At 40.5% G+C, this 24,549-nt stretch overlaps 1 pseudogene; it reads left to right on the top strand.

Annotated features, from left to right (window-relative positions):
- The window catches only part of LOC118622329, a 79,034-nt pseudogene that overhangs the window by 8,921 nt on the left and 45,564 nt on the right, over positions 1 to 24,549 (top strand).

A 24,549-nucleotide genomic window follows, 5' to 3' on the forward strand; every position in this document is an offset into this window, starting at 1 on the left:
ACCTTTATTCACACCTTTTCCTTGTTTCTCCTATGCACCAAAATTCCTTAAATAGTAAACACTGTGTACCTTTGAAGAAGAGGAAAGTAAATTTTAGTTTATATCTGTATGTAATTTTATCAAATACTTTCGAATATGTCATGCACATATCATTTCATATGATCTTCACAATGGCACCTAAAGGTCTATTAGGAGGTTTAATGCTCCCATTGTCATAGATGAGGAAGCCTGGGTTCAGCTAAAATTATTCACTTGAGAACACATTGCTGCTCTCTGCTCCTCCGATTCGTTCGTCAGACCTGCGCAGTGCCAGCCTCAACCTTGAGACACCACGGTGAAGGTCAGAGTGAATGGATTTGGCCGTATTGGGTGCCTGGTCACCAGGGCTGCTTTTAACTCTGGCAAAGTAGATATTGTTGCCATGATCTCTTCATTGACCTTAACGACATGATCTACATGTTCCAGTATGATTCTTCTCATAGCAAGTTCAAAGGCACAGTTAAGGCCAAGAATGGGAAGCTTGTCATCAATGGAAAGTCCATCTCCATCTTTTAGGAGTGAGATCCTGCCAACATCAAATGGGGTGGTGCTAGTGCTGAGTACATTGTGTAGTCCATTGGTGTCTTCACTACCATGGAGAAGGCTGGGGCTCACTTGAAGGGTGGAGCTAAGAGGTTCATCATCTCTGCCCCTTCTGCTGATGCCCCCATGTTTGAGATGGGTGTTAACCATGAAAAGTATGACAAGACCCTCAAGATTGTCAGCAATGCTTCCTGTACTACCAACTGCTTGGCCCCCCTGGCCAAGGTCATCCATAACAACGTTGGCATCATGGAGGGACCCATGACCACAGTCCATGCCATCACTGCCACCCAGAAGACCGTGGATGGCCTCTCTGGGAAGCTGTGGATGATGGCCAAGGGGCTGCCCAGAACATCATGCCTGCTTCCACTGGCACTGCCAAGTCTGTGGGAAAGGTCGTCCCTGAGCTGAATGGGAAGCTAACTGGCATGGCCTTCCATGTTCCCACCCCCAATGTGTCAGTTGCGGATCTGACCTGCTGCCTACAGAAAGCTGACAAGTATGATGATATCAAGAAGGTAGAGAAGCAGCAGCAAAAGATACAATTATCAAAATGAAAAGGCAACCCACTGTATGGGAGAGCATAATTGCCAATGACATATCAGATAAGGGGTTAATTTCCAATATATAGAGAGTGCTCATACAACTCAACTAAAGGAAGACAAAGACCCAATTAAAAAATGGGCAGAGGAACTAAATAGACACCTCTCCAAACAAGATATATAAATGGCCATGAGACATATGAAGAAAAGCTCAACATCACTAATCATCAGAGAGATGCAAATTAAAACAACAATGAGGTATCACCTCACACCTGTCAGAATGGCCACCATCAACAAATCATCAAACAACAAGTGTTGGTGAGGGTGTGGAGAAAAGGGGACTCTAGTACACTGCTGGTGGGAATTCAGACTGGTGCAGCCACTATGGAAAACAATATGGTGTTACCTCAAAAAATTAAAAATTGGACTGCCATTTGACCCAGTGATCCCACTTCTAGGAATATACCCTAAGAAGCCTGAGACACCAATCAGAAAGAATATATGTACTCCCATGTTTGTAGCAGTACTATTTACAATAGCTAAGATCTGGAAACAGCCCAAATGTTCATAAGTAGATGAATGGATAACAAAGCTGTGGTACATATACACAATGGAATAGTATGCAGCTGTAAGAAAGAAAGAGCTCTTATCCTTTGAGACGACATGGAGGGACCTGAAAAGTATCATCCTAAGTGAAACAAGCCAAACAGAGAAAGACAAGTATTATATGATCTCACTTATTTGTGGAATATAATGAACATAACAGTCTGAGGATGGGGTAGTCCCAGAGACGTGGAAGCGAGGTACAGACTGACAATCCCCAGAAGAGGGGATGGTGGGAAAGAGATAAACCACAGGACTTATATGAATTTGTGCATGAACAATGGACGTGGACTACAAAGCTGGGGACAGGGTGGTGAGGGAGGGGTAGAAGGGAATCAGTAGGGGGAAAAAGGGGAAACATCTGTAACAAAAATAAATTAATTAATTAAGTTTCAAAGTCTAACTGCATATACTCAGAGTTGCTACTGTCTCCAAGACTCATCATTGTAATAGTTCTCAATCTCCTGCTATGTTGGCTCTACAGGCATTTATGGATGGTGGCCACTTCACAGAGCTAGAGGGATGTGAAGAAATACTCCCTTTTTGTGTGTCTCAGTTTGTGTATTGGGCACCTGTTGAATTGGCTGCTAACACCCCTTTTCCTAGGAACTCTTCTTCCCACTTCATCCACATATTTGCAGCAGGTGATATATCTTGTTCTCGCAATGTGACTTTTCCATTTTGCCTCAGATGTTAGTCTCTTTAGGAATTTTGGCACTTATATTGAGAGAGAGAGAAAGATCCATGTCTATCTATATCTATATATCTATATCTATATCTGTATCTGTATCTGTATCTGTATCTGTATCTGTATCTGTATCTGTATCTATATCATCTATGTCTATAGTGCTGTGTGTGTGTGTGTGTGTTCTGCTTAGTTTCTCCAAACTGTGACAGTTTTGTGTTTTTTTCTTGTATTTCATTACCTTGATACCTGAGTACTGGCCAGGCATTTTGTACACTGCCTTGTAATTTGGATTTTTCTGATGTTTTTTCTTCTGATTTGAGTAGGAGTATGGATTTTGGGGAAGTATTCCACAGAGGTGAATTGTCCATCTCACCACATCACATCAAAGGTACCTGCTATTAATATGACTTTTCAGTGGTAATGATGACCTTGATCATATGGTTAAGGTGGTGTCTGCCAGGTCTCTCCACTGCCCAGTTACTAATTTTCCATTTCCATACTGTATTCATTAGAAGCAAGTCACTAAGTCCAGCCCCCTCTCAAGGGGAGGGGAATTAAGCTTTATATCTAAAGAAAAGAATATAAACAATGTTTCAATTATATGTTAAAACCACCCAAGTAATTAGTAACTATTTTAGGAAAGATGGTCAAGGCTAGACACATATCCTTTCCTGATGACTTGTGTTTGCATTGGTTCCTCAAGCCTGACTGTTTCTTTTTGTGCTGGGCATCTTGCATTTGCTTCTCCAGGTCCACTCCTCACTGTTCTCCAACCTCCTCTGCCTCAGCAGTTCCTCTGTTGCATTCACAGGGCTGAGCCCTCTGGCTTCCATGGGGAAGGCCCAGCAGGAGATCTGCGAGTAGAAGAGTGGGATTAGGATCTTTTTCTCCCCGTACCCTCCCTCCATGAGGGGTCACCTCAGGCTCTCTGTATCCTTCAAAAGAAGGCAACCAGATATGCATGACTTTCTGTCCTTCAGGCTCTGGTAACCTTCCCTCCTCTTGTCCCTTCTAGTGACACCTCTCCTACTGTGAGGTCAGGGTCCTGCCCTGAGTCTTACAGCTCGTCATCTTCCACAGTCACCTTTGCTATTAGTCCTTCATAATAAGCTCTCCTTGGATTTTCCTAAGTTGAGTATGTCTGTTTCCTGTTGGGATCCTGACTAATACATTAACCGTGGCTTCAAAGAGACACACCTCCATTATCCTTTTAAATCAATTCCTTAAAAAAAAATTTTGTTGTTGTTGTTGCTAAAATACTTTAAATTTGGTTTTCATTTCTTGTAACCAAAAGCATGTTGTCTTAGAGATTATAATGCTAACTTCTGTGTAACTACAGTGATGATAACAGCTAACTAGCTTTTTACAATACTGCATTATATTAAGGGTGTTTTAAAAAACATGCATACACCTGTGTTTATGCCTACTTTGCAAATGAGGAAACTGAAGCACAGAGTACAAATGACCTATTTAAGTTCACAGAATGAGTATTTGGTAGAGCAGAGACTGGAACCCAAGTCATCTGATGATAATCTTGTGCTCCCAGAGAATCACGGTGCCTCCTGATCTTATGTACGTGTTCTCTATTTCTATATTTGAGTCAGTCGCTGTCTATAAGCTATAAATCTGCAGACCATGTACCCATAACTCCTAAAAGTGATAGAGTCAAAGCCCAAGTCCTGAAGTGGTACAGAGACAAGGAGCTTTACATTCTATCTTTATAAAATAATGTCAGACATTTGTATTAATATGTCCATGTTATTTCCCAAGATGCATCATGGGGAAAATAGTCCCTTAAAATACAACCCTAAAGCGAAATTGTCATTATTTGCAGATGACATGATACTGTACATAGAAAACCCCAAAGATTCCACCAAAAGCTTACTAGACTTAATACATGAATTTGGCAAAGTAGCAGGATACAAAATTAACGTCAAGAAATCGATGGCATTCTTATACACCAATGATGAACTCACAGAAAGAGAAACTAAGCAAACAATCCCATTTACCATTGCGGCAAAAAAATTAAGATACCTAGGAATAAACCTAACCAAAGAAATAAAGGACCTATTCGCAGAAAACTACAGGTCTTTGAAAAAAGAAATAGAGCAAGATGTAAAAAAGTGGAAGCACATACCCTGTTCATGGATTGGGAGAATTAACATCATTAAAATGTCCATATTACCTAAAGCAATCTATAGATTCAACGCAATCCCCATCAAAATACCAACGGCATACTTCACAGAATTAGAACAATTACTTCAAAAGTTCATATGGAACCAAAAAAGGCCTCGAATAGCCACAGCAATCTTGAAAAGGAAGAACAAAGTTGGAGGGATCACAATGCCAGATCAAAACAGCCTGGTACTGGCACAAGAACAGGTATATAGACCAGTGGAACAGAATAGAGAACCCAGAAATGGACCCTAGGCAATATGCTCAATTAATATTTGACAAAGGTGGCAAGAACATACAGTGGAGTAAGGACAGCCTCTTTAATAAATGGTGCTGGGAAAATTGGACAGCTACTTGCCGAAAAATGAAACTAGACCATCAACTTACACCCTACACCAAAATAAACTCAAAATGGATAAAAGACTTAAATGTAACTCATGAATCCATAAAAATCCTAGAGGAGACTGTGGGCAACAAAATCTCAGACATCATACGCAGAAGAATTTTTACTGACACATCACCTAAGGCAATAGAAACAAAGGAGAAAATGAACACATGGGACTACATCAAACTCAAAAGCTTCTGCACAGCGAAAGATACAATCATCAAAACGGAAAGGCTACCCACTGTATGAGAGAGCATAATTGCCAATGATATATCAGATAAGGGGTTAATTTCCAATACATATAGAGTGCTCATACAACTCCACAAAAAGAAGACAAAGAATCCAATTAAAAAATGGGCAGAGGAACTAAATAGACACCTCTCCAAACAGGACACACAAATGGCTAAGAGACATATGAAGAAATGTTCATCATCACTAATCATCAGAGAGATGCAAATCAAAACCACAATGAGGTATCACCTCACACCTGTCAGAATGGCCGCCATCAACAAATCATCAAACAACAAGTGTTGGCGAGGGTGTGGAGAAAAGGGGACTCTAGTACACTGTTGGTGGGAATGCAGACTGGTGCAACCACTATGGAAACAATATGGTGTCATCTCAAAAAATTAAAAGTTGATCTCCCATTTGACCCAGTGATCCCACTTCTAGGAATATACCCTACAAAGCATAAAACACCAATCAGAAAGAATATATGTACCCCCATCTTTGTAGCAGCACTATTTACAATCGCTAAGATCTGGAAACAGCCCAAGTGCCCATCAGTAGACGAATGGATCAAAAAGCTGTGGTACATATACACAATGGAGTACTACGCAGCGGTAAGAAAGAAAGATCTCTTATCCTTTGAGACTACATGGAGGGACCTGGAAAGTATCATCCTGAGTGAAACAAGCCAAACAGAGAAAGACAAATTTCATATGATCTCACTGATTTGTGGAATATAATGAACATAACAGTTTGAGGACAATCCCCTAAGGAGTGGGGAGGTGGGAGAGGGATGAACCACAGAACTTATATGCATGTATCCATGAACAGTGGACATGGACAACAATCTGGGGAAGGGGCAGGGAGGGAAGGGGGAGGGGGGAATCAGTGGGGGAAAAAAGGAGAATCGTCTGTAACTAAAATTAATCAATAAAATAAAAAAAAAACAAAAAAAACAAAAAACAGCCCTAACATAGAAGTAGTCCTTGAAGACCACAAGGCACATTGGCATATTAAAGCCTTTGAGAAAATCTGCAGCTTCTTAAGCTTATTTTATCATGTGTAACTCAGTTTCCCCCCACAATTTTTTTTTAAAATAAAACCCTTTGGCTGTGTCCATACCTTAGAAAGTACTGTTATAGGATAGAAATAGAAATTGTATATAAAACACCATCCAAGTTGAATTTTCCTTTCAAGTAACAAAAAAGTGTTTAGTCTAGATCATTCAAACCGCCTACATCCCTGTCACTCTGGCAAGAGACTGGGAGTGGTGCATTATCTATTTGGCTAAATCTACAGACCAAATTTGCTGGATAGGGGCCAACTCTAGACTGGACTTTGCTTCTACATAGACCTGTCTCCAATATAATAACTCCTAAGTCGCAGAGCGATTTAGAGGTAGATTAGGTTTCTTCTTATCCCATGACTTGTTGTTTCAACCTTGACCCAGTAAAATTGCCCTTTTTCAGGAGGAATTGGTAATGAAATCAGCGCCATCACTCAATTGCATATCCTTCAAGAGGCCAAGGAAAAAATAAATAGGAGTGTTTCCATGAGAGAAAATCCAGTGTAATATTTTTAGCTACAGCAAAACAAGGAATTGTACTATTTTGTCAAAATCACTGTACAAAACAGACTCAAAAGAGCCCATATAGGTTTTCTTACTCTGTATTTCAACAATACTACAAATAACTTCGAAAACTCCATTTTGAGATGAAATAAGCCTTTTATATAACTATACCATGGAATTAGTTATGTGGAAAAAGCCCGACCATTCCCAGGTGTTCTCTGAGCCATCCTTCTTGTTCTGCATGTGCTCAGGGCTCAGCACAGATGCTTGTGGAGGTCTTTTGCTTGTGTAACTGTCATTCAGAGAATAATTCAAAGTTTACCTCCAAAATTAAGAATAATTCTTAATCAGTGGCTCTCAACTGGAAATGACTTTGCTCCCTAGGGGACATTTGGTAATGTCTGGAGGCATTTTTCTTGTCACTACTTTGTTGGAAAGGGAGTGTTATCGGCGTCCATTGGATAGAGGCCAGAGATGCTGCTAAGCATCCTACAATGCACAGGACGGTCCCCACAACAAAGAATGACATGGCCCCCAGACCAATAGTGCCGAGGTTGAGAAGCCCTGCTCCCAGTGGTATCTTGCTTAAATAGGCATCTCTTAAACATGCAGCCATGTAAGAATGAGCATAAATATTACTCAGACATGGAAATATACTCTCTACAGCATCTAAAGGCCTGGTATTATCTGATTAATTTAAGATGTACTCTTTATGTTCATCATTTCTACAGACTAAATAAAACTGATTTTTCTCAGTGCATGGAAACAGATAATTTTTTTTCTTCACTTCCCTCATAAAATTAATGTCTAGTAATAGTTCCAAGGGAACCACACACAAGCAGGGGAACATATGCACGCGTGCGCAGGCACACGTGTGTGGACACACACACACACACACATACACACAGTCACCCATAACAACAGTGCCTTTCAATGTTGCACCTAAATTGTTTGCAAAGTATAGAGGCAATTACAGAACAAATTCCAGGTCTCAATCTGCCTCTATAAAAGAGGTCTGGCTCAGAGGTGCCCTAAGTTATTTACGGCTGGAACAAACAGAATGCTTAACTATGCAGATAAACTTCTCATTCTTTTATGTGAGGCAGCAAAATAAACACCTTAACAGTTCATGGTTCCCAGAGTGCATTAGTTAATCGGTCCAATATCATTCTAATTTTTCTCGTAGCTCATTGAATTGGAGCCTGTGAGCAGATAAAATGTGTCTTTAGCTACCATGTACTTATTCCAATGACTCTATGGTTGATGGATGACTTTCTGATTTTTTGAAACAATGCCAGCCCAGGGCCTCGTGGTGGCTGCACCGCGCCTGCCTGAGATCTCTTGTTGTGCTTTGGGGCATGGGGAGAGGGGAGGGGGCTCTGCAGTATGAGGTCTGGCTCAGTCATTTTCAAAATCAATACTTGCTCTCCAAGCCTTGGATAATTTAGAGAACATAATTCAGAATTCTCCCTTTCAGCATGTATCCTCCATCAAAGGAGTGTTTTCATTCAGAGTCAGCACAATGCTTGTGTGACCCAGGAATGCACAGATAAGGTTAAAAAGAAAGAAAGAAAAGGTGCATTTATTCCCTCCCTCTTTCTCTCTTCAAGCATCTTTTGGACCCGCGTATGTATATTTGTATACCTCATTGTAAAAATTTCTACTTAGAGCAGAGAACCTAAATTATGGTTTCCCATGAGATTGCTTCATATTTAAGGCTTTTTTTTTTTGGGGGGGGGAGTTGTTTTCCATTACAAACCCTTAGCCTAAGGGATGTCAGCCTCAGATAATTTATTCCCAGCAGGTCAGATTAGGATACAAAAATTTCAGCCCAAGGGCCGTTAAACCCTGATTTTCACTTCATTTTAGAAAATGCCATCAAAGTAGTGTTTTGTTACAGAGACAAAATTTTGTGTTCCTGTGCACAGAAACAACAAGACTTCATTTGCTTAAATACCAGCATGACCCCAATTATTTAATTCTTCAGACTATTCACTCAGTTGCCCTAAAAAAGGAGCCCCGGTGGAAAACATCTTGGTCATTTAAGTACAAAGAGCTTGAGATTTTATAGCAATTTTCCAATACTAATTACATTTCATACTATCTATCATATGCATGGCTTGCAAAACCCTATTGATTTTAATGGATACTAGTGCATTGGGAACAGGTTATTTTATGACATGTTATGTTATAGGACCTTTATGAAATACCTAGATCTTAAAATGTGGGCACAGATATACTCTCAATTATCCACAAGTGGATTATCCACTTGGTCTATTACCCACAACATATTTTAAATTAAAGCTGCTGTCATTAGGTGACTCAGCAGCCCTAGGCCAATTTCTATCATCAATTTTCTGTGCTGCTGAATGAAAGCTCATTTTGATAGCCTTTGCTAACATGATTAGTAGGTACATACTATTGGGGTTGTTGCCAAAATGTAAACATAAAAGAGGCGTGGATTATGTCTTATTTCAGATTATCCTTATCACAAATGCCTTCCTATAGCAAGAAAAATCAAGAGACCAATTAGAAACATGGGCTCATTGACATGTAAATATGAAGTATCCTGAGAAACAAGCATAGTCATGCATGTCTGTAAATGCTTGGTAAAGTAGTTCCGGCTGGAATGGCACCTGCTTTCTAGAACCTTCCTGCATTTTGCCCTTCAGAATTGTTCACCTGTCTTTCTGGGTCTGCTTTGAGTAGAGAAAGAAGAACATAGGCTTTGGAATTAGAAAAGGCTTGAATTCTGATTCTACAACTTATTAGCTGAGTTATCTGGAAAGAGTACTTAACCTTGCTGAACCTCACTTTCCTGGGGTCATGATAAAACAAAGTGTCCATAGACTTATAAGCTTAACAAAAGCAGATGTCCTTAGTGTAAGAAACAATTAGTTAATCCTAGGAAATCAGAGATTTTTAAAATTGCATTTTTAAGCCATGGACTTCAACATTCTCTCTTCACATGTGTCCAGTTGAAGTAAGGGCCATATTCGTTCCTTACGTGTTTAGTGTGTGCCTTCTCTGTCCATGGTACTGAGTGGTTCCTGAGGCATAGAGCAAATATAGAATGAAGTCAAGCTGGGATAATTATGCTTACATCCCTGAGTGTTGGGCTTGGGTGACTGACAGTATAACAGCAACATCATTCTTTTCAGTGTACTTATTTGTAACTAGCTACATACTCATTTCATTTAAAATCTGTAATTATAGAAGTAATATATGCTTATAAAATATAGAAATACATAATCTGGAAAGTTTGTCATTTACTTAAATAAGCATACTTTTATTTAGGGTTCATCGATGCAAAAAGCAAAATGGACTGAAAGAACTCTTGGACATAGGTTAAACTTCAAATCTGTAGCTATATTGGTCAAACATTTGTAGGTGCGTCTTTGGAAACAAGCACCGATGTTTTCATCTATTTCTAACATCTGTGCATTAAAATCAGCAACAAAAACACCAGGCATTTGGGCTTTCCCTTCTAAAATGTTTCTTATTTACTTTGACATTTTGGATAATTAGATCTAAGAGGATGTTCTTCAGTATTTCAGTATCAAGAGACACTCTACTTCTCTGAAAACAGCTTTCATTCTCACCAAAACAGTACTAATTAAAAGGACAAATAACTGGGTCTCTCTTGGTTGCCTCCATGCAATAGCTTAAATACATAAGTGCATAGTAACAATATGTGAATAACGTATCGAAATAAGTGTGTTCAAGTGCATTAGTTTGAGTGGGCTGTGTGGGGTCAGCGCTGTGAATGGGGGTTAATTTCTGTTCAGTCAGGTGAGGTACATACGCATCAACTTTGCTGGAAAATGGTTCCAATTGTGGCTGAATGGTCTAGTTTCCTGTGGGATACAAGCAGCCTTTTATTTCACGTTTTAAAAGCCTTATTCAGGTTTGACCATTTGGATCGAAATCAATACAACAGAGGATAGGGACAGTTATCAGAGATCACACCAAGTGCACCATTGAGGCCAAGTCCCTATGCCCATCATTTCTCTGGTAATCCAGGAGAAAAACAAAAAACAAACAAAAAAACTCTTTTGGTCTGGCAGCACCAGGCGTTACATGGTCCAATTTACTATTTCTGGCCTTACTTCATTACTAATAAGATGTTTTGAAAAGGTGGGGGCAGAGTTGGCAGTCCTTCGGCTACCTACCTCTTCTTAAGCCCTGATTGAAGTGAATCTGTCTGGAGGAATCCAAGTCATTCCTCAGCTATTCTGGGCCGACCAGAATAGCTGTCTGCAAAAGGCAAGCTGCTACATGTGTTTATGTCAGTGATCCAGATTTCTAAAATCTGCTGAAATTACTCAGAAATGTTCAAGGTCTTTTGAATGTGTAGTAGGTAAGGTGGAGCTATAAAGGAATGAGGAAGATTTCTTATTATAGTTTGTGAAAAAAACTTTTTGCTCATATATTTTTAAATTTACTTATAATGAATTATTTTAGTTTTAGGGGCATTTACATAAAAGCATGGTACATATAAAATAAGAATCTTTCTTTGGACACTTAAGAAAGACTCCCAAATCTCTGGCATTGAATTAGTGGGGTTTCACCTGGTAAGGCCTATGTCTGAATCATTTGAGTCCAAAGATAGGCTTACGCTAGTCTCCTTTGAACAAAACGAGAGAGCCATGATAATTTTGCTAATGTATTTAGGTTTTGCAAAAAGTTAAGTATAATTTAGTAACACCCTGACTGGTATGATTTTTTCCATTCCCTGATTTTGCCAGGAAATGAAGGCCTCATTCTCCACATTACCTGGATTGGGATCTCACTCACATTTTCTGTGCAGCAAAGTTCACCAAATCTTCCAGACTCCGATTTGAGTTGATTCTAAGTTTTAGGTCCTCTAGCTAGAGTGATCTTTTTGTTCCATAAAGCTGTATGGGCTGTCACACCAAAGTAACCTCTCACAAATTAAGCCTCCAGTTCTTCCCCAGGCAGGAACTGGAATGAGCTTTGATGCAATTGGGCTCGCTGTCCAAGTCCACTGAGTGCCATCTTTGAGCTGCAGACCTATAGAAAGATGAGTAGGGAAAATGTCTTCTCTCTCCAGTATATATGCCTATGACTCTAGGCAACTGAAAAAGAGAAATCCTGGACATTTGGCTAAAAATTTACCTGAACACACACCCAGTGTAGGGACTACATCTGAGGGCAATGACTGGAAGGGAGGTGGATGGACCATCCATTCCTGTCAATTCTGCTCTTCAGATCCCTATCTGTACCTTTCTGGGGAAGTCACTCACCATCAAAGAGTTTTAAAAATAAATAACAAAGCAGCCTATTGAATGTTTGCTTGTGTTCTGAGATTCATGACTTGAAAAACCTGATCTGTGTTTATGTAAGAAGTAATCAGTTTGGTGAGAAACTATGAGAAGTTGGGAAGTAAATAACTTCTCATTTAAAAGAAGTAATTTATTAAATTTTGTTGAATCGTCTAAAAGATATTTTAAAAATAGGCACTATATAGGGCAAATTGAGTTAAACCGGCTTTGCAAAATCTAGAGTATCATTTTTTTTCTCTATACTGTGATTTGGTAGCATTTAATTTTCTACTTTTATCTAAATTCATCTACAATGATTGTATAAGATCAAAAAAAATTTATTTTAAGAAACTGGACATTTTCATTTTCTTGGGGACTACTTTCTATCTTAAACATCTCCCTCATGTATCCTTAAATGAATCTGCAATTCTTATATTCAAGTAGGAAACTGCTTCTAAGCCTGTTTTGTGCTACAGCAAAAACTGAAATGCATTTTGGTGCTCACCCCACCCTCCCCCACAGCTCGAGTCACTTTTCGTGGGCCTCATATCTCTTAAACCACCTGCTAATCATAACAATTGCTAATTTGAGCTCTTTTTAGTCACTTCTGGTGACCCTGACAATGCCATCTAGTTTGCAATGGCCATGTGGTCAGTCCCCCACCCATCCTAGCAGGCTGCTGCTGCTGTGCCTTTAGCTGGGGTCTCCATTGTTCTCCCCGCCTCTGCTGACCATAAGCAATTCCTTCTTCCCTAATCTCGGGGGATCTGCTTCTTTCACAATGGGGGCAGGGCCGTTTGCTTTGTGTGCAAGATAATCTTCCCCAGAATTGTTCACATATGCAAACATACAAGTAAAAAAACCTGAACCCCTGGATGTGGAAGGATATACGGGTACACACATGTACACACATATATTTTAGTATTAGCAATTATAATTACCTATCAGTTCTGCCTAGATATTTGCAAGTCACTCAATAATATTTATTCATTTCAATTATTTGGGTTTCTTCTTGCCTTATTTTTAAGTCGTGATAATTTTCTTCTTTGTCATGGCAGTACTGATCTCCTACATCACTGAGTCCTCCTTCACTTGAAGCTTATTGAAGTCCCTGGATACCCAGCCCAGTCCTCAGGAAAGCATTTTGGGAATGGCTTGGCGACAGAGGGAGATGCTCGTCTCTGGCCCGGCTGAATGATTAGGAGTGAGGAATCGATCATTTATACAGGCAGGCCTGAGCTCTACTTGGGAGTGTCCCTTGGCTAAAGAGCGGATAAAATTTACTGGATTTCCATGTCTGAACCTTTGCAGCCGCACTCTGTGCTCCACGTTGATAGATTTAAAGCTGGTCATTATGTTACAGGGCAAGTTGTAGCAGGAATAAAAGCAGGTTGTTCCAACCAGCCATTTTAATCAGGAGACAACCTTACTCTGTTATCATTAAAGCTTGCCATATGCCATAAAAAGGGATAGAAGCATACTCGACTTTTAGGGCAGATTAAAAATAAATGTTTGCTTTTGTAGGAAGGCAGAAAGGAAGTAATCCATTTATATATATTTTGAATATTTCTCTGCCTCAGTAAGCAAGGCAGTTTTTGTAAGATCCCTTTGGGATTGTGTCTCTCCTTTCTCCTAAAATGTTGAAGTAAGTGAAAAAGCAAAGAAAACCCCACTCTGTCATTTTTGGTGGTTCTGCTGGAAGCGATGATGCTCCGGGGCTGCCGAGCATGTCGAGTGCGCCCCCTAGGCGTTGGCGCATGACACAGCAGGAGATAGAGATGGCTGATTTATAAAAGGCTGCGTGTGTCCGTGTCCAAATCCACTCACAAAGCGGGGGCTGCAGCCCATAAGTGACCGTTCTCTGTGCCCCCTGTCTGAGGGTGGACTTGCAAGCGTCTCCACTTGCTTCAGAAATTTCAGATAACTCCAGGTGCCTTTTTTTTTGGTGTACTTATGACAAAAATGCTGTGGAGAGTGATTTTGAAATGAAAATGAAGCATGATGGTCTCCAGTGGTTCAGGTTGGTGTCCCTACTGAGGCTTGGACACATATTCTGTGGTTCATCCTGTGCCTTTTGATGCTCTGGGATTTCATAGGGCACCTTGAGGGGGTCAAGTTGTCTGTCCAGCGAAAAGTATGGTTGCCTCTTCAAACGTGTGGTCTAAGGCTCAAGGAAGCCACCTGTGAGTAAGGAAAAGGACATTGGACTTAGAGACCAAAGGTTCTGATATCAGTCCTGATTCTGTTGCTTACAAGCTGTGTGCCTTGGGGAAATCACTCCACCTTTCTGAGATTTAAGCTAGTTCCTTTATAAAAAGGAAGGGATTTGATCAGACATTCTCCATAATTATTCCCAATTATAAGGTCTGTCTTTGATCTCAGTATTGAAGATTTTTGTTTTAAAGTTTGCCAGCCAAATCAACATAACATTTTATTGACTTCTTGAAAGATCCAAATTGGTCAAAAGAACAGACTATATCTGTTTTGGGGTCATGTTTATTGGTTATAACTAGCAAAAAGTCAATTCAGTTGACTTTGTGGCATCTTCATAACCAATACAGATTCCCATTTGATGTTAGTCATTCTTCAGAGGGGGGCCTGTTGTCCAAATTGAGCAACTCTCCCCCCATTCTGGCCGTCACTTTCTGACACATAGATCAGCCTCCACATCGATCCAAATGGTGGTGCTCTTACCCCCTCTTTCATCCCTCCTGGCCCGGTGCCTGATCACTGATGGATAATTGATCCTCTATTCACAGGTCATTGGTAGGCAGCTTCTCTGGATTGGCAACCCCTGGAGTCATTTGTCCTTGAGGCCAGTTCATCTGCAGGTGTTTGTTTATAAGACTACCTGGGAAAAACTTACTTGTTTCTGTTTGTGAAAGTTACACTGATGCAAGTGATTGGAGAGGGACCTGTATTCCTGCCTAGGTGGGGATGACAGGGAATTCACGCAGGGTTTGTTTCCTCGGGGGCTAAGGCTGTAGGTCAAGGTAAGAGCAGAAATGGGGGATGCCCAGTGCTAAAAATATGGCCATTTTTGACTTTTGGAAAATCCATGCAACCAATTAGCACTTAGCTATGCAATGGGGGTCATTTGTCTTTCTATCAATAATAATGATAATAATACTGCTAACCCTCCCTTTCTCAATTAAATTCTACCGTGCTCTCTTAAACTTCTGTGGCTTTGCCAAACTGTCTTCTTTCACTGAAAACCCTTTCTGAACTTGCCTGGTTGGCTAGATCTCTGATCAAAAGCTTCCAGTCAAACAGGTGTTCTCAGCTGGATTTAAAAGGACCTTTTAAAAGTCCTTTTTAGGATCTGTGTCAGTCAGATGAATGATTCCCCTAGCTTACATGTGGTTTTTGTTTGCCTCAATTTTTTCTCAAAAGATGAGCATGGATATAATCATTTGGAAAGTGTGTATGACTGTATCATATTCTTGTAACGATACTTGAAATCAACAATATCTGGGAATTTAAGCAGTTAGTTTGGGACAACTACAAAGTTGCTGAAAACTTTCAACTTTCAAGTAATAATAATATCTTATATAAGAATTCCTTTAATATTGCTAAGAAACTTCAAAAACAGTCCACAGAGATAATTATAGCAGGTAATGTTAGTATACCCATTTCTTAGACAAAGCAACTCAGACTCAGGTAGGTTACGTGATTTTGGATAATGACACAAAGCTAACGAGAGTAGTTAAGCTGGAACCAAGCTTGGCCTCCATCTTTCTCTGGTGTACTGTCACTTTAATGGACAAGTTATATGGAATCTAGGGATTGTGTTGCCTGGGCAGGAGGGAAGTGACAAATTAGGGCCAATATAAAGTCCACGCAAGCCATTAAGCACCGGTCCCAGGTACAAGCTTAGGAAGGGGATGCAAATTTTGGAATTCATTTGAAACCTGGGCTGAGCAGTGCCCAGAACGTGAGTTGGGCCAGCATGTGTGAGCCATACTCTCTTCCAAACAGGCTCTATTGCTTCCAGTGAATGTCTCATCTCAGTTGCTCCAGTGTTTCTCCATTTTCCCATGGACTTGGACCAGTTCTTCAGTCTCTTCACAAAGAGGATTCTGTGTTTTGGGGGGTGAACAGCTCAGGCGCTATCCCTGTGCTATGTAGAAGACACAGGGAAGAAGCAGCACAGAGTGCAGAGTCAAAGCTGGATCCTGCTAGAAATGCACGTTGAGGGGGCCACCTGCTTTTCCCTTGCACTCCTTCTGCACAGGCTCTTTGTCTCAAAGAGGACACATGTGCTGCTTTAGGAGTCACCACCCAAGAACCAGCCCTAGACTCCCTGAAGGAAGACCTAGGACTCAGTGGGCAGAGCTAATGCAGCTAAATATGGACCCAGCTCTTCCTAGCGGGTTACCTGGCACATAGGTTGCAGTTTTATCAACATGGAAACATAAACTTAGCTACATGATGGTAGAGCAAGAGTCCTGGGAGCAGTGTGGCATGGTGAACGAGGGCACAGGTTTTCTCAGTCACACTGGCCTGGATTTAAATTCCGGTTCTGACACAGAGTAGCTCTGTGGTTTTAGGCAAGTTCCTTATCTTTCTTTGTCTCATTTTCCTCATCTATAAAATGGGGATAACAGTGACTATCTGACAGAATTGTTGGGAGGGGTAAATGAGAGAATGAATATAACATATTGGCATCTTGCTAGATGTGTAAGTGCTCATTAAAGGGTAGCCACCATCATCATCATCGTAAGCGTTTAGGTTTACGGTGGGATTGGAGTTAAGACTGGGAGAATATGCTAGATCTAGGCACCACAAATTATGGGGATGATGATTACTTGAAAAAAAGAAGGGACAAAAGGAGGAAGGAAGGAAGGAAGGAAGGAAGGAAGGAAGGAAGGAAGGAAGGAAGGAAGGAAGAAGGGAGGGAGGGAGGAAGGAAGGAAGGAAGGAAGGAAGGAAGGAAGGAAGGAAGGAAGGAAGGAAAATAGGAAGGAAGGAAGGAAATAGCTACAAGCTATTCTCCAATCCTGCATTCACCCTTTTCAATACATGTACGTGTCTATGATGGTGAGTTGAGTCTGTCCTCTTTACACCAGCTGGTGCTTTAAGCCTTTATGATCTCTGTTAAGGAATGATTCAGTGGTTTCATTTGACTTGGCATGAATTAGAATTTATTGGGAAGATACTCTTGCCTTCATCACATTAGTCAGGCCGTATACACATGAGTATCCCCTAAAGTCCACATATATATAATATTTTCAGATTTACAAATCTCCTTTAAAGTTTAAAAAGCTCCCTGAGAAATAATCAGAGGAAGCATTGCTATATGTTTCATGCACGGGAAAACTGATGCTTAGAGAGAGTAAAGCATGGGAAAGCCCCTAGCAGTTTGCCCAGCACACAGTAGGTGCTGCTTTCCTTTGCCATTATTCTTTTAATTCAAGTTAATCCTTGCGCTAACAGACACTTGGCTCCTTGGAAACGGCTCTGCTCACCCTACAGCTGCCTGTCCAGATGTCATAACTTTGGATTGGGAGAATGCTTTTCTGAATAGTAGATCATTGAGATACAGGTCCCTTCTTGTGGTCTGTGGACGTTCAAGCCCTCCACACATCCTTTGCTTACCCTGGCCCAAGATGTCTGTGGAATGCAAGGTCCCTGGTCCCAGCTGGAACACTATTGTCTTTATTGTGACAGTTTGTTGCTCATACTTTTTCTGAGTTTGAAATAGCATCTGACTTGCATGAAATTTGTCACCCAATTGGCAGGTGGTTTAAGAGCTTACAGCCCAGAACTCCCTGAAAATACCTTTAATATGAGTGCTCTAATGTGGGCAGTCATATAGGCGGATAAGAGCTGGAGCTTAGCCCAAGTGAATGAATGAGCTAGGTCACTCCGACTAGGCTGTGCACAGGACATGACATTGGGGTTTCCCTAGGAGAGAAGGCTCTTATTTATTCTCCCTTTTTTTTAGTTGAGAGTGGGAACATTGGCCCAAATTTCCTGGTGTGATATTAACAAAATATCAGACCAGGCTCTTACTTATTTTCATTGATTATTCTCCCTCACATCCCATGAATATATTGGATACAGGATTAAGGGTTCTTCTGCCCACACTGGGAGTTTCATCAGCAAAAGAGAAAACATCATAAAACGGTACAAAACTTAGAAACCTCTATTTATTTTGTTGTGAAGAACTCTAAGTACTTCCCAGTATTTGGAGGTATGTTACTAAAAGAAAGAGTTACCTAAAAATAGACTTGTTCTTGGAAACTGACTTAAAAGTTCTGCTATGCTTCCTTTGCGCACAGGTCGGATTTCCAGAGCCTGACACTTTCCCAGACAAGGCCGACTTTGCCCTTCCCCTCGCCCTGTGTTTCTGTGGCCTGTTATCCCGACAACCGTTTCTGTTCTCTGCTTCCCTCCGGTCTGTGGTCTCTACATTATCCCAGAGAAAAGCTCTCCTTTGGCTGGTGACCTTTGAGGATGAACTGGTGGGAAGAGGTAGGAAACTCCCACTGGCCCTTCATGGAACCTTAAACAGTGCTGGGGGCTGGTTCTACCTTCTTTTCAAAAGCCATTATTTCCTCCTTTGGCTTTTGAAAGAGTGGTAGAACTTGCATTTATTTTTCTCTTTTTAACAAAAAATGGCCATTTATTTATTCATTATTCCATACTTTGAACATTCAAAGATATCAAAGATTATCTATCTATCTATCTATCTATCTATCTATCTATCTACCTACCTACCTACCTACCTATCATCTACCTATCTAACTAGAATAGCTTTGTATTAGGCTCTGATGACACAAAGTTTACTGAGGCTAAATTCCTGGGTTCAAGGACCTCATTATTCAGTGAGTTATGGGACTCACCGTGCCCTTCATTGTGGAAAGGGACAATATCCAGAAACCTCTTTCCTATTCTTGGGCCTTTATCTCCACACTTCCAACTCTCTATCTTACATGGCCAGCTAACATACAGCCTCTTAGATGAGGCTGTTACCTGCCTTTCTTCCAATAAACTTCTCATGGTCACATCTACCCTGTATTCTTCTCTGAATACATGTAATATTTTTCTTTGCATAGTCTTTATTTCTACATGTATCATATAGTTATTTATGTATATGTCAATAGTCCCAAACTATAATCAGGTTTATATGTAATAGGTGCTCAATAAATGTTAAATGTTGAACAAATGTTTCTACCATTTCTCTAAAAGCTGCTCTCAGCTGAAGTGAGGTTGAATGGCTGCCAGAAAAAGACACATTAGGTTATTCCAATGTTAGTAAAATAAAAATCTTGGAAATGACAGCGTCATGCCCCCTTGGGGCTGTGCTGCCAATTCTATGCATAAAAATAACAGTGGTACATTGTATCATGGTGCCTGGGAAGTGGAAGGGGGTTGAGGGCACTTTTCTGCTTCAATATGTAAAATGACTTTCCATCTCCTCTGGAGAAAAGAACTGGGTCCATAAATGCAATAAAAATCCAATTTGCTAAGCACAAAGATACAGTCTTCTGGTAAACAGTTAAGTTAAAAATTCTTTTTATTTTATTTCCTGTTGGAAAGTTTGCCAAAATGTCCATTTTGGTGGCTCATGAAATATGTTACAGGGGCAATACTGATAACTAAGGTCTTATAGTACATTTGGCTCATCATTTTAAATGTTATTTATGAGCTTGGCCGGTGTGGCTCAGTGGTTGAGCATTGACCCGTGCACTAAGAGGTCGCCGGTTCGATTCCTGGTCATGGCACATGCCCAGTGGGCATGTGGGAGGTGGACAATCGATGTTCTCTCTCATCGATGTTTCTATCTCTCTCTCTTCCTCTCCTTTCCACTCTCTCTAAAATCAATAAAGAAACAATTTTTTTTTAAATGTTAGTTATGATTGTGCTTTATCATGGGCATGGATATAAAAGGTATAGAAGATTGGGATATATGTACACACACACACACACACACACACACATATATTGGTCCCAGGCTAAATGTTTTCAAATTTTTATTTTTATTTTATTTCATTTATTTTAAATCATTTATTTATTTTTAAATTATAGTTGATGTACAATAGTATATTAGTTTCAGGTGTATACCCCAGTGATTAGACATTATATAACTTATTAACTGATCATCCCAATAAATCTCATACCTATCTGACGTCATACATACTTATTACAATATTATTGGCTCTATTTCCTATGCTGTACTTTACACCCCCATGACTATTCTGTTACTACCGATTTGTACTTCTTAATCCCTTCACTTTTTTCACCCTTCCCTCCAATTCCTCTCCCATCAAAATGTTCTCTGTTACTATGAGTCTGTCTTTGTTCTGCTTGTCTGTTAATTTTGTTTTTTAGATTCAGTTGTTGGTAGATATGTATTTATTGCCATTTTATCATTCATATTTTTAATCTTTTTCATTACCTTCTTCTTAAAGAAGATCCTTTAACATTTCATGTAATACTGGTTTGGTGATGCTGAACTTCTTTAGGTTCTTCTTATCTGGAAAGCTCTTTATATGTCCTTTGATTATAAATGATAGTTTTGCTGGGTAGAGTAATCTTGGTTGTAGGTTCTTGCTTTTCATTGCTTTGAATATTTCTTGCCAATCCCTTCTGGCCTACAAAGAAATCAGATGACAGTCTTATGGGAGCTCTCTTGTAGGTAACTAACTGCTTTTCTCTTGCTGCTTTTAAGATTCTCTTTTTGTCTTTAACCTTTTGCATTTAAATGATCATGTGTCTTGGTGTGGGCCTCTTTGAGTTTATCTTGTTTGGGACTCTATGCTTCTGGGACTTGTATGCTTATTTTCTTCATCAGGTTAGGAAAGTTATCTGTCTTTTTTTTCAAGTAGGTTTTTAATTTCTTGCTTTTTCTCTTTTCTTCAAGCACCCCCATGATTTGAATATTGGCATGCTTGACATTGTCCCAGAGGCTCTTTACACTATCCTCATTTTTTAGATTGTTTTTTCTTTCTTTTGTCCTCACCCAAGGATATGTTTCTTGAGTTTAGAGAGAGAGAGGAAGGGAGAGAGAGAGAAATATCAATGTGAGAGAGAAACATCAATCTGTTGCCTCCTGTATGCACCCCAACCAGGGATCAAACCTGCAACCTATTGGTGTATGGAATGATGCTACAACCAATTGAACCACCTGGCCAGGGCTAGATTCTTTTTGTTTTTTCCCTGTCTGGTTGGGTGTTTTTTTGCTTTTTTATATTCCAAATTGCTGTTTTGATCCTCACTTCAACTACTCTACTGTTTATTCCTTGTAAATTTTTCTTCATTTCAGTTAGTGTATCCTTCATTTCTGACAGTTTTTTTTAAATGATTTTCATGTCTTTTATTTATGCTGTTGAAATTCTCTCTAAGTTCATCTACTCCTCCCCTAAGTTCATTGAGCATCCTTATAACCAGTGTTTTGAACTCTGCATTTAGTAGATTGCTTGCCTCCATTTTGTTTAGTTCTTTTTCTTGAGTTTTGTTCTGCTCTATCATTTGGGACATGTTTCTTTGTCTCCTCATTTTGGCAGCCTCCCTGTGTTTGTTTCTATGTTTTAGGTAGAGTTGCTATGTCTCCTGGGCTTGGTAGAGTGTCCTAATATAGTAGATGTCCTATAGGATCCAGTGGCAGAGCCTCCCCATTCACCTGAGCTTGGTACTTTAGGTGACCTCTTCCCACCCCCGTGGGCTTTGTACATCCTCCTATTGTAATTGAGCCTTGATTGCTGTTGGCACATCAATGGGAGGGATTTACCCTCAGGCTGATCAACTGCAAGGATTGGCTGCGACCACTGTGGAGGATCAGCTCACAGAGAAGGCCTTACTTTAGTGGGACTCTGGTGCCTACTGAGTCCATCCCTTGAGTGTATCACTTGTGGAGATTGTTGGTTGGTGTGGTCTGAAGCTGTCCACTGGGTGTGTCCTGGCTCTGGGGCCTCCTTGTAGGTGCAGGCCAAGGTTAGCTGCTGCCTGTGTTCTGCCCAGGGCCATTCAGCAAGAACAACAAAGCGATCTGCAGATGGCTGCTACATGTGCTGTGCTTGGAGGTGCCCAAAACAGGCCAAACTGCACACCAAGGCTGGCTTCTGCTCAGGCAAGGCCTGGGGCCACTTAACAAGAGGTACAGGGTGTGTTGAGGCCAAATGCTACTTGTTTGAGAGATTTTAGGAAAGCCTGAAGCCTGAGTCAAGACAGGCCATTCCTATGAAAAAGCCACTGGAAACAGCTTGGGTGGGCCTGCAATTTGGGTGAGGTGGGATCTCAGGGAACCACTAGGGTAGGGAGAACAGTGATAGCCAAGTTAATGGAGACTCAAATGTGGTGTCCACCTGCCAGCTCTATGGGGGAAAAGCTCAGAAAAGGAACAATGGCCTCTGCCAGCACCTCTCTCCCTTGTGCCGGACAGTTCAGTTCCTTCTGTAAGTCCCTGGAGCTGTTTGAGCTGCTGTCCAAGTGATGAAATGCTGAAGGAGTATTCCGAGTGAATCTGTGGGCAGGCCTTTTAAGAGGATGTACCTGAGACTCAGAAGCCCTCCATCTCACTCAGCCACAATCCTTGTTGGTTTTTACAGCCAGAAGTTATGGGGATTTCTCTTTCTAGTACTAGAACCCTGGGCTTGGGGACCAGGTGTGGAGCTGGAACCCCTCGCTTCTCAAGGGGACCTCCACAGCTGTGGTATATCCCTCCCAATTTTTATCAGCCACTCATGGGTGTGGGACCAGTCTGTTCCATGTCTCTAACCCTCCTACCACTCTTGATGTGGCTTCTCTATATATCCTTAGTTGTTGGACTTCTGTTCTACCAGATTTCAGGTGATTCTGAATGAAGGTTGTTCTGTAGTTCAGTTGCAATTTTGATGTGGTCGTCAGATTTATAAAAAATGAAAATTCCTACTATCATCTTATTTTGTGTGAGTGTGACTTGCTAGAGGAATACTTGGCATTAGAGAAAACTGGGTTTGTCTCAGCAATTCCCTTTCTGTGGGACGTAGAAGTCTCTAGGAACCAATTTCCTTGTCTGTAAATGGATATAATAATAACTGCATTTTTCTCCATAGGTTGCTCTATGGATTAGATGAGATACTTTACAAAAAAGCACCTAGCACAGCCTGGTACAGAGGGCCTGATACATATCAGCTATCATAATGTTGGTAATAGTGAGAGTGTAGTCTGTATTCGTTTTCTAGTGCTGCTGTAAAAATTATCATAGACTGACTCGCTCTAGACAAAAATTTCTATTTCTATAGTTCAAGAGGTCAGCCATCGGAAATCAAAGTGTCAGTGGGGCTGCCTCTTTCTGGAGGCTCCGAGGGAGAAACCATCTCATGCCTCTATCCTAGTTTGGTGGTTGCCTGCAATCCTTGCTGTTCCTTGGTTTTTATATACATCTCTCCAATCCCCGCCTCTATTTCCGCATGGCCGTCTCCTCTCCACGTGCCCTCTCCTCTTCCTTAAATCACCACCAGTCAGTGCATGTAGGACCCACCCCAGTCCATTATGACCTCATCTTAATTACACGTTAAAAGACTGTATTTCCCAATAAGGTTACATTCTGAGGCTTCTGGTAGATAGGAATTTTTGGGGACACTGTTCAACCCACTACATAACCATAAAAACAAAATCCTAAACATATCTGACTGGTGAAGGGGCTCCAATTATGTGGGTCATAGCCAGTAGAGGTTAATTTGGAGTTGCTGTTGGGACTTTCCATGGACTGTATTTTATTGACAAGGTTCAGTCCTTAAGTTTTCTTTCTTCACGTAGCTCTCCAGGGCCATAGAAAAATAGATAATTCATGAGAAAGACGGTGTTTTCCTGATTCACTCAGGTTATGAATCAGTCTTCTCCTTACTCATCTCAGTTGGTTTGTGCCATATTTTTTATTTAGTATCATCAGAGAAATGGAAGGTTTTGGCTAATCAGAGTCTCTGGTTAATGAGAAGTATCTGTGTATCTCACTTCTGACCAATTCAGGAAGAATTTCATGTACAGTGAAATTCGTGATACATGGACACACTGACGAGAAGAATATGTTTCTACCCCAGTGATTCAGAAAGTTGTCAGGGTTATGCTTTAGGGTAATAATTTTAAGCAGCAGTCATAACTGCAGTAGAAATACAGTGGAACCTTGGTTCTCAAACTTAATTCATTCTGGAAGGCTGTTTGAGAAGTGATTAGTTTGCAAAATGAATAATTTTTTCCCCATTAGAAATAATGTAAATGGAATAATCCACCCCAGACCCCTAAATGATCTCGTTTTAACCTTTCTTGTATAAAGTAGATATCTAATGTACTATTTAATCTGTAAACAAACACTTCTTTTCTTAAATTTGTTGAACCGGCCCCTACTAGCCTTAAATCACTTTCAGGACTCATTTCGGGGGTGTCTTTTATGAGGTCAGCATGCAGCATCTTCATTTTTCTCTATCACTGCCTCCAAAATGCTGTCACCAGCTAACTGCTTTTCATTTATCCAAATCAACAACAGTTTTTCTACCTCTTCAACTGCC

The sequence above is a fragment of the Molossus molossus genome, unplaced genomic scaffold (genome assembly GCF_014108415.1).
Source record: "Molossus molossus isolate mMolMol1 unplaced genomic scaffold, mMolMol1.p scaffold_m16_p_1, whole genome shotgun sequence".
NCBI classification, from domain to species: domain Eukaryota; kingdom Metazoa; phylum Chordata; class Mammalia; order Chiroptera; family Molossidae; genus Molossus; species Molossus molossus.